Source organism: Pristiophorus japonicus, chromosome 20 (assembly GCF_044704955.1).
Source record: "Pristiophorus japonicus isolate sPriJap1 chromosome 20, sPriJap1.hap1, whole genome shotgun sequence".
Classification (NCBI taxonomy): Eukaryota; Metazoa; Chordata; class Chondrichthyes; family Pristiophoridae; genus Pristiophorus; species Pristiophorus japonicus.
This window is the reverse complement of record NC_091996.1, coordinates 17,495,326-17,506,980: the sequence shown is the minus strand read 5'-3', so window position 1 is coordinate 17,506,980 and position 11,655 is coordinate 17,495,326. Positions and strand designations below refer to the sequence as shown.

The 11,655-nt window shown below is 44.4% G+C and overlaps 1 long non-coding RNA gene across 4 annotated transcripts in view; it reads right to left on the bottom strand.

Annotated features, from left to right (window-relative positions):
• Positions 1-721: 721 nt before the first annotated feature.
• The window catches only part of LOC139233185 (uncharacterized), a 32,049-nt gene continuing 21,115 nt past the window's right edge, over positions 722-11,655 (bottom strand). For all 4 annotated transcript variants that reach the window (XR_011588153.1, XR_011588152.1, XR_011588154.1 and 1 more), the window contains one exon: positions 722-2,232. This is a non-coding gene — a long non-coding RNA (uncharacterized lncRNA). The remainder of the gene's footprint in view (positions 2,233-11,655) is intronic.

Genomic DNA, 11,655 nt, shown 5'->3' with positions numbered 1-11,655 from the left:
AGATAGTTCGGGTACAGACTAAACACATTCCTATGAGGAGGAAAGGAAGAGCATCCAAAGCTAGAGCTCCATGGATGACTAAAAAAATTAAGATTCAAATGAAGCAGAAAAAGGTGGCTTATGATAAATGTCGGGTTCATAATGCAGTCAAGAACCAAGCTGAACACAGAATGTGCAGAGAAGAACTGAAAAAGAAAATAAGAGGGCAAAGAGAATGTATGAGAATAGATTAGCTGGTAACATAAAAGGGAACACTAACGTCTTTTATAAATAGTAAAAGTATCATCAAAGGAAGGCTGGGGTCGATTAGGGATTAAAAAGATAGAATTTTCTTCACTGATTGGTTACATTTCTGTGTTTTTCTACTTTCGAATTGTTTATCCCACTAGTCGCAATCTACAATAAACATTTGCATTTCATGCCCAATTTTCTTTTCTGATATACTACTCCACAAAAAATGAGATGCACTGTCCCGCCTGCCTAAACGCCAGCTACAGCCCCCTGCTCAAAAGAGACAGAACCACCTTGACACTGCCTCAGTCTCAGCGATGAGATGTCTCACAGGAGTCATCATCATAGGCGGTCCCTCGAAGCATCAGCTGGTCAGAGACCCACTTCAAACAATGCTAAAATATAGAAAGAAAATATTTTTAATTGCACACAACGCTGAAAGGTGAAAATTAGATTTTTATTCAAATTCATGTTCTGACATTAGGACACAACAGAATTTAAGCACATTATACAGATCGGGAGAAATAAAAATCAATCTTCATTTACAGCAATGAGTTTGCTGCAGAACAAACTCATCATCATCATCATCTGGGTGAGCATGGTAGTAGTCTTGCAGGTTGTACACACTTAGCATTCTGGCCATTTACAACTGCAGCATTAAATAAATCTTAGTTCAGTCTTAATCCACACAATAATCCAACTGCTGCAGGAAAAAAAACACAGCAAATTACAGCTAATCACACCATTTTATGTAACCAATTCATTAACCAATCAACTCAAATTAGCTCACAGGTAAGGTACCAAATAAACAGGTTTGAACAACATTCAGGATTGAACATCTAAAATAAAGTAAATTAAACTCAAAATATAGAAAAATAACTATGAGCATTTCAGTATTTTCGCCCCAACTCAACTGACTCAAAGACTGAACCAAAGCAGAGCAATTCTCTGATCTTAGCTTGGGCCATTGGAGATGTGGGGTTGTCGCTCAGTGAAGCGTTGGTGCTTCCTGACTAGAGTACAGGAAGGAGGAAAATAAACAGTCAATATTATGTAACTTGTTGCATAGGCCTGCATATTGCTCAAAAAGCTTGAATGATGGCGTGGGGGGGGGGGGGGGGGGGGGTGGGGGGTAGCTGAATATACAAAAGAAAGAAAAATATGAAGTCAGGAGTAGAGTTCTGACTTTTCACAAAGCCAGAAGATAGGGGCCTCCCATTATATAGGCAGCACCTCCCAAACCCGCGACCATTACTACCTAGAAGGACAAGGGCAGCAGGTGCATGGGAACACCATCACCTGCAAGTTCCCCTCCAGGTTACACACCATCCTAACTTGGATGTATATCATCGTTCCTTCATCGTCGCTGGGTCAAAATCCTGGAACTCCCTCCGTAACAGCACCTTCACCATATGGACTGCAGCGGTTCAAGGTGGTGTCTCACCACCGCCTTCTCAAGGGCAATTAGGGTTGGGCAAGAAACGCTCACATCCCGTGGACAAATAAAAAAAATCTCACCAGTTCCTGCACCATTTCCCAGCTGAGGCAATCCACTCCTCTGCCAATATCGTTTGAGTTGGTTGCTGGGATGAGTCAGAAATGACATGGTGGGGGGTGGGGAAAGAGTTGTGTGTAACTCATTCTTTGATTTTCGCTCTTTACCTATGGAGTAGGATCCAGACTCCCTAGTACTGGTTCAATTGAGATCAGAAATCTCTTGACTTCTGACCACTTCATGCTTCATTAGTGCCTCAAAACATGGCCAGAAAGGACCATATTAAGCAGCATCCATGGCCATTTTTTATTCTATGTTATCAGTAATTATTTGTGTGTTGATTTGAAGATTTTACATTATTACAAGTAAGACAAATGCATGAATTAAAGATGGACAGTTACAGAATTAGAAAATAATAAATTCACTGCGTTGGAGCAATCACTGGGTTAGCTCCGCATGTTCCACTCTCGCAGGATCTGTTCTGCCTTGCTTAGTGTTGAGTCCTCCTAGAGAATTTAACACAGCAAAATGGTTTAAACAGCTTTTATACATTACAGTTCCTTAAATTTTCCCACTCCTTTTCCCAAACACCTTCTTATATGTCTGGTATCTGGGTTCAAATGCCATCTGAGTAGGTAGATTAAAGGTTGATGAAGGGTCAGCGACCTGAAATGTTAACTCTTGTTTCTCGCTCCACAGATGCTGCCTTTAGAGATTTCCAGCATTTTTGGTTTTTAGTTCAGATTCCAGCATACGCAGTATTTTGCTTATTAGATTAAAGGCTTTCTCTCTGCTAAACGACCAAAATGAAATAAGTTTGCTCTCAACACAGGTCTCAGGGGATACAAGCCAACAGTGTAGAGGTACCCTCAACTTCAGCATAATGGGCAGTGCGGTAGCATGGGAATTGCAAATAATCAAGCTGTTATAGGGAAGGGGCTGGTCTGCTATAGTTGAAGCTGAAAGGAAGTCTGCATTAGAGAGAGGGCATTCTGTAACTGGATTTGGGAGTGTTCCCGCCATTGGGTGTCGCTAGGAAACCAGCTCCATTTCCCAACAAGAGTATTCATAGGCAGGAAAAAAAGGCAGTCACACAAAAGTAATTAAAAGACACAAGTTGGGAAGAAATGCAAATTTGCAATAAGAAAGACAGAACTTGTATAGCAGCTTACATGATTGCAAGAGGCCCCAAAGCGCTTCACAGCCAATGAAGTAATTTTGAAATGCATCCAATTTGTGCACAGCAATGTTCCACAATCAGTACTGTGATAAATGACCAGACAATCAGTTTTTGTAATAATGTTTGTTGAGGGATAAGTGTTGGCCACGACACTGGAACTCCTCTGCTTTTCTTCAAATGGATGTTTTATGTCCAACTGAGAGAGCAGCTGGGTCTTCTGTTTAATGTCTCATTTGAAAGACAGCACCTCCAACACTCCCTTAGTGCTGCGCTGAAGCATTAGCCTAAATTATGTGCTCAATTCTCTGAAATAAGGCTTGAACACATGACTTCAAAGACTGAGCCAAGGCAGAGAAATTCTCTGATCTTGTCTTGGGCCATTAAGAGTTGTGGGATTGTCTCTCAGTGAAGTGTAAGTGCTTCCTGACTAGAGTACAGGAAGGAGGAAAAGAACAGTCAGGGCTGGATTTTCGGCTTTTAGGATTTCGGGGCACAATTAGTGGCGCAGTGCAAAAGTTTGCACCGGGAAAAAGTTTGCGACCTCGTAAGGAATTTTCACAAAAAAAATGCTCTGGAGGATCGTTGGTATTAAGTCAGGCGTTGCACGGCACAACTGACTTTGTGCGCCAGAGCCGAAACGTTCGACGTTGAAGGAGGCGGCCATTTTGCGCATGTGCTTTGAATTAATTTTTTTTCCTCTTGGATTCTTTTCCGGACGCAGATGCTAATGCAGGGCGCGGCAGCTTCCTGCACGCATACGCAGTTAAACCGGTCCACTTCAGCCATTTCTGCTAAGATGGAGGAGCAGGAGGGAAGGCAGCGTGCCAGGCGCTTCACGTATGAGGCCAGTGGAACGTTGGTGGGCGCGGTGGAGAGGAGGAGGGCCGCACTCCATCTTCCAGGGGGATCCAGACCAGTGCCTCCAGTGTTCAAGCGGACTTGGAGGGACATAGCACAGGAGGTATCTGCTGCAGACACTGTGCCCAGGACTGGCACACAATGCTGAAAATGATCACGAGGGTCGTCAGGGTGAATAACTTGCTCTTCGATTTTTTTCTGTCAAAGTGCATAACCTCACACTTTTCAACATTATACTCCATCTGCTAAATTTATGCCCACTCACTTAGCCTGTCTATGTCCTTTTGCAGGTTTTTTTGTGTCCTCCTCACACCACATTGCTTTACCTCCCATCTTTGTATCATGAGCAAACTTGGCCAAGTTACACTCGGTCCCTTCATCCAAGTTGTTAATATAGATTGTAAATAGTTGGGGTCCCAGCACTGATCCCTGCAGCACTCCACTAGTTAGGTTGCCAACCCGAGAAATAACCATTTATCCCGACTCTCTGTTTTCTGTTAGTTAGCCAATCCTCTATCCATGTAATATATTATCCCCAACCCCGTAAACTTTTATCTTGTGCAGTAACATTTTATGTGGCATCTTGTCAAATGCCTTCTGGAAGTCCAAATACACCACACCCACTGGTTCCCCTTTATCCACCCTGTTCATTACACCCTCAAAGAATTCCAGCAAATTTGTCAAACATGACTTCCCCTTCCCCGATTATGATATAATTGAGATTACGGAGACATGGCTCCAGGGTGACCAAGGCTGGGAACTCAACATTCAGGGGTATTCAACATTCAGGAAGGATAGACAGAAAGGAAAAGGAGGTGGGGTAGAGTTGCTGGTTAAAGAGGAAATTAACACAATAGTAAGAAAGGACATTAGTTTGGATGATGTGGAATCTGTATGGGTAGAGCTGCGGAATACCAAAGGGCAGAAAACGCTAGTGGGAGTTGTGCACAGACCACTAAACAGTAGTAGTGAGGTTGGGGATGGCACCAAACAAGAAATTAGGGATGCTTGCAATAAAGGAACAGCAGTTATCATGGGCGACTTTAATCTACATATAGATTGGGTTAACCAAGTTGGTAGCAATGCGGTGGAGGAGGATTTCCTGGAATGTATTAGGGATGGATTTCTAGACCACTATGTCGAGGAACCAACTAGAGAGCTGGCCATCCTAGACTGGGTGTTATGTAATGAAAGAGGACTAATTAGCAATCTTGTTGTGCGAGGTCCCCTGGGGAAGAGTGACCATAATATGGTAGAATTCTTTATTAAGATGGAGAGTGACAGTGTTAATTCAGAGACTAGGGTCCTGAACTTAAGGAAAGGTAACTTCGATGGTATGAGACGTGAATTGGCTAGGATACACTGGCAAATGATACTTAAAGGGTTGACAGTGCATAGGAAATAGCAGACATTTATAGATTACATGGATGAACTTCAACAATTGTACATCCCTGTCTGGAGTAAAAATAAAAAGGGGAAGGTGGCTCAACCGTGGCTAACGAGGGAAATTAAGTATCGTGTTCAATCCAAGGAAGAGGCGTATAAATTGGCCAGAAAAAGCAGCAAACCTGAGGATTGGGAGAAATTTAGAATTCAGCAGAGGAGGACAAAGGGTCTAATTAGGAGGGGGAAAATAAAGTATGAGAGGAAGCTTGCAGGGAACATAAAAACTGACTGCAAAAGCTTCTATAGATAAGTGAAGAGAAAAAGATTAGTGAAGACTAGTGTCTTTTGCAGACAGATTCAGGTGAATCTATAATGGGGAACAAAGAAATGGCAGACCAAGTGAACAAATACTTTGGATCTGTCTTCACTAAGGAAGACACAATTAACCTTCCGGAAATACTAGGGGTTCGAGGGTCCAGCGAAAAGAAGGAACTAAAGGAAATCCTTATTAGTCAGGAAATTGTGTTAGGGAAATTGATGGGATTGAAGGCCGATAAATCCCCAGGGCCTGATAGGCTGCATCCCAGAGTACTTAAGGAAGTGGCCCTAGAAATAGTGGATGCATTGGTGATCATTTTCCAACATTCTATTAACTCTGGATCAGTTCCTATGGACTGGAGGGTAGATAATGTAACACCACTTTTTAAAAAAGGAGGGAGTGAGAAAACAAGGGAATTATAGACCGGTTAGCCTGACATCGGTGGTGGGGAAAATGTTGGAATCAATTATTAAAAATGAAATAGCAGCGCATTTGGAAAGCGGTGACAGGATCGGTCTAAGTCAGCATGGATTTATGAAAGGGAAATCATGCTTGACAAATATTCTAGAATTTTTTGAGGATGTAACTAGTAGAGTGGACAAGGGAGAACCAGTGGATGTGGTGTATGTGGACTTTCAAAAGGCTTTTGACAAGGTCCCACACAAGAGATTGGTGTGCAAAATCAAAGCACATGGTATTGGGGGTAATGTATTGACGTGGATAGAGAACTGGTTGGCAGACAGGAAGCAGAGAGTTGGAATAAACGGGTCCTTTTCAGAATGGCATGCAGTGACCAGTGGGGTGCCGCAGGGTTCAGTGCTGGGACCCCAGCTATTTACAATATACATCAAAGATTTAGATAAAGGAATTGAATGTAATATCTCCAAGTTTGCAGATGACACTAAGTTGGGTGGTGGTGTGAACCGTGAGGAGGATGCTAAGAGACTGCAGGGTGACTTGGACAGGTTAGGTGAGTGAGCAAATGCATGGCAGATGCAGTATAATGTTGATAAATGTGAGCTTATCCACTTTGGTGGCAAAAACAGGAAGACAGAATATTATCTGAATGGTGACAGATTAGGAAAAGGGGAGGTGCAACGAGACCAGGGTGTCATGGTACATTAGTCATTAAAGTTTGGTATGCAGGTACAGCAGGCGGTGAAGAAGGCAAATGGCATGTTGGCCTTCATAGCTAGAGGATTTGAGTAGAGGAGCAGGGAGGTCTTACTGCAGTTGTACAGAGCCTTGGTGAGGCTACACCTGAAATATTGTGTTCAGTTTTGGTCCCCTAATCTGAGGGAGGACGTTCTTGCTATTGAGGGAGAACAGCGAAGGTTCACCAGATTGATTCCTGGGATGATAGGACTGACATATGAGGAGAGAAAGGATCAACTGGGCTTGTATCCACTGGAGTTTAGAAGAATGAGAGGGGATCTCATAGAAACATATAGAATTCTGACAGGATTGGACAGGTTAGAGGCAGGAAGAATGTTCCCGTTGCTGGGCAATTCCAGAACCAGGAGTCACAGTCTAAGAATAAGGGGTAAGCCATTTAGAGCCAAGATGAGGAGAAATTTCTTCACTGAGAGAGTGGTTAACCTGTGGAATTCTCTACCGCAGAAAGTTGTTGAGGCCAGTACGTTCGATATATTCAAAAGGGAGTTAGATATGGCCCTTACGGCCAAAGGAATCAAGGGGTATGGAGAGAAAGCAGGAAAGGGGTACTGAGGTTGAATGATCAGCCATGATCTTATTGAATGGCGGTGCAGGCTCCAAGGGCTGAATGGCCTGCTCCTGCACCTAATTTCTATGTTTCTATGTTTCATAAATCTATGCTGACTCTGCCTGACTGAATTATGCTTTTCCAAATGTCCTGCTACTGCTTCTTTAATAATGGACTCCAACATTTTCCCAACCACAGATGTTAGGCTCACTGGTCTATAGTTTGTAGCTTTTTGTCTGCCTCCTTTTTTAAATAGAGGTGTTACATGTGCAGTTTTCCAATCTGCTGGGACCTCCCCAGAATCCAGGGAATTTTGGTAAATTACAACCAATGCATCCTCTATCCCTGCCGCTACTTCTCTTAAGATGCTAGGATGCAAGCAATGTAGTCATTATTGTAATGTAGAAAATGCAGCAGGCAGCCAACATTTATTGCTCATCTGTAATTGCCCTTCAGAAGGTGATGGTGCATTTCCATCTTGAACTGCTGCGTTTTGTGAGGTGATGGTACTTCCATACTACTGTTAGGAAGGGAGTTCCAGGATTTTGATGATGAAGGAACCATGATATAATTCCAAGTCAGGATGGTGTATTATTTGGAGAGGAACTTGGAGGTAATGGTGTTTCCATGCATCTGTTGCCTTTGTCCTTTTAGGTGGTAGAGGTCGTGGGTTTGGGAGATGCTGTTAAAGAAGCCTTGGTGAATTGTTGCAGTGCATCATGTAGATGGTACACACTGCAGCCAGGGTGCTCCAGTGGTGGAGGGAGTGCATGTTTAAGGTGATAAATAGGGTTCCAATCAAGCAGTCTGCTTTGTCCTGGATGGTGTCCAGCTTCATGAGTGTTGCTGGAGCTGCACTCATCCATGCCAGTGAAGTGTATTCCACTCCTGACTTGTGCCTTGTAGATAGTGCGAGCCAGGAGGTGAGTCACTTGCCGCAGAATACCCAGCCTCTGAGCTGCTCTTCTAGCCATAGTATTTATGTGTCTGGTCCAGTTAAGTTTCTGGTCAATGGTAACCCCCAGAATGTTGATGGTAGAGTGAGGGATATGCCAGACCACGAGGTTACAAATTGTGGTAGAATACAAGTCTGCTGCTGCTGATAGCCCACAGCACCTCATGGATGCCCAACTTTGAGCTGCTAGATTTGTTCTGCATCTATGCCATTTAGCACAGTGGTAGTGCCACATAACATGATGGAGGATATCCTCAGTGTGAAGACAGGACTTTGTCTTCACAAGGACTGTGAGATGGTCACTACCAACACTGTCATGGACAGATGCATCTACGTAGATTGGTGAGGATGAGGTCAAGTGGGTTTTTCCCTCGAGTTGGTTCTTTCAACATCTGCTGCAGGCCCAGTCTGGCAATTATGTTCTTCAGGACGCAGCCAGCTTGGTCAGCAGTGGTACTACTGAGCCACTCTTGGTGATGAACACTGAAGTCCCCCACCCAGAGTATATTCTGTGACTTTGCTTCCCTTAGCGCTTCTTCCAAGTGGTGTTCAATATGGAGCGGTATGGATTTATCAGCTGAGGGAGGGCAGTAGGTGATAATCAGTAGGAGGCTTTCTTGTCCATGTTTGACAATGCCATGAGACTACATGGGGTCCAGAGTCAATGTTGAGGACTCCAAGGGCCACTCTTTCCCAACTATATACCTTCTCTTATAATGACCAGATAATCTGTTTTTTGGCGATGTTAGTTGAGGGATAAATATTGGCCAGGGCGCCAGGCAGAATTCCCCTATTCTTCTTCGAAAATTGTGCCATCGATCTTTTACATCCACCTTTGAGGGCAGACAGGGCTTTGGTTGAATTCTCATCTGAAAGATGACACCTTCAACAGTGCAGTGCTCCCTCGGTGACAGCCTAGATTTTGTGCTCCAGTTTCTGGATTGGGACTTGAGCCCTTCTGACTCAGAGGCGAAGTGCTACCAACTGAGCTACGGCTGACATCTGTACTGCAGCGAGTTCTCTCTCCATCCCAAAGATGGACAACCCAGCGGGGTTTACATACCGCCAGGAGAACACCACAATTATTGTAATTAGTTTCATCAAAGAAGATCTACTAGGATGAGGAAGGAGTGAGACAAATGGACAGAAGTGCCTGCTCGACCAACAATATTGGGGCGGGAGGGGGGAATTCCCACCAAATTTGAAAATCCGGGCCATGACAAGTAGGTGATTTTTGTTATGTATGTTAACTGGGTTTTCCTGCCAGCGGAGGGCGCGACTGTCGGAATCCGAATTGTCACAGTTAGACACGTGCAAGCCGTGTATATAATGTTGGCAGCCATGTTGAATCCTCTTTGAGAATAAATAAACTGGAATAAGATCATGCCTGAACTAGCTCACCGTACTTAGCCTCGTAGAGATATTCGATACTTAACAATTGGCGCCGAGTTAAAAATATGAATTTTCACGCAACCATGTCTTGGAATTTTGGAGAGATTTGTGGAAGGGGAAGACTGGGAGGATTTCACTGATCGCCTCGACCAGCACTTCATAGCCAATGGATTGGAAGGAATTGATAACGCAATTATGCGCAGGACGGTTCTCCTAACCGTTTGTGGGTCAAAAATTTAAGGCCTTATCAAGAATTTACTCTCACCGACTCGACCAAAGGATAAGACTTACGATGAATTGTGTAGGCTGGTTCAGAACCACTTTAAACTGAAGGAAAGCATGGCAAGGTATTGTTTCTATATGCACAATCGCTCCGAGGACCAGAACGTGGCGGAATTTGTTGCCGATCTCAGACGTCTCGCTGGGCCGTGCAATTTCGGAGCTGCGTTGGAGGAAATGCTGCAAGACTTTTTCGTGCTTGGCATTGGCCACGAGGTCATCCTTCAAAAGTTGCTAGCTGATGAATCTCTAGACCTGAGCAGGGCCATCACGATCGCCCAGGCATACATGTCCATGGACGAAAACTCGAAACAGATATCTTCCCAGCATCGAAACTCACCGGCAAGTACTGTGCATAAAATATCATCGACAGGCAGAACTGCACACTGCAGGGCCTACTCGTCCGCGTTCGTACGACCTGTAACTGCTCAAAGTCCGCCATCGGGGGTGAATCAAATCTCGCCTTGTTGGCGTTGCAGGGGCTATCATCACTGTCGATTCAAGCAATATGTGTGAAAAGGCTGTGCAACAATGGGAACACCTTCAGCGAATGTGTTCCAACCGAGCAAGCATGCTGCGACACATCACGTGGCTGAGGATGATCGATCCAGCGTGGATCAAGTGGCACAGGCAACTCAACTCGAGGTACAGGACGAAGAAGTGTATGGGGTACATTCTTTTACCAAAAGTCCTCCGATAATGCTGGTAGTTAAATTAAATGCGGTTCCAGTATCCATGGAATTGGACATGGGTGCGAGTCAGTCAATAATGAGCCAGAGGGCTTTCAAAATGTTGTGGGGCACGAAGGCAAAAAGACCCAAACTGAGCCCAATCAATGTGAAGCTGCGTACCTACACCAAAGAGCTCATACCAGTCATTGGCAGCGCGGCAGTAAAAGTATCGCACAATGGAGCTGTGCATGATTTATCATTGTGGATCGTTCCAAGCAATGGCCCAACGTTGTTCAACAGGAGTTTGCTTGAGAAAATTAAATGAAACTGGAACGATATTAAAGTCTTATCATCAGTGGATGACACTTGCACATGCACAACCTGAAAGAGGTTCTACACTGTCTGGACAGGGTGGGACTCAGGCTAAAACGTTCCCTGCGTTTTCATGGCACCAGAAGTCGAATTCCTGGGATGAAAGATTGCAGTAGACGGCATCAGGCCTACGGACTTGAAGACAGAGGCCATCAAGAATGCACCCAGACCCCAGAGTGTGACAGAGCTGCATTCGTTCCTGGGTCTTCTCAACTATTTCGGTAACTTTCTACCTAGTTTGAGCACATTGCTAGAGCCCTTGCACATTTTGCTGAGAAAGGGTAATGACTGAGTTTGGGGCAAATCTCAAGACAGAGTCTTTGAGAAGGCCAGGAACCTGTTATGTTCCAATAAATTGCTGGTACACTATAACCCATGTAAGCGGTTAGTGCTGGCCTGCGACACCTCATCATATGAGGTCGGTTGTGTGCTCCAGCAAGCCAATGTATCAGGCAAACTGCAATCAGTAGCATACGCATCCAGAAGTCTGTCTAAGGCTGAAAGAGCCTATAGTATGGTAGAAAAAGAGGCTTTAGCATGCATATATGAGATTAGGAAAATGCACCAATACCTGTTAGGGTTTCGGTTTGAGCTTGAAACAGACCACAAGCCGCTCATTTCATTGTTTTCTGAGAGCAAAGGTATAAACACCAATGCCTCATCCCGCATCCAAAGATGGGCACTGACATTGTCCGCTTATGATTATGTCATCCGCCAAAGACCAGGCACTGAAAAGTGTGCTGATGCGCTTAGCCGGTTACCATTGCCCATAACCGGGGTGGAAATACCGCAGC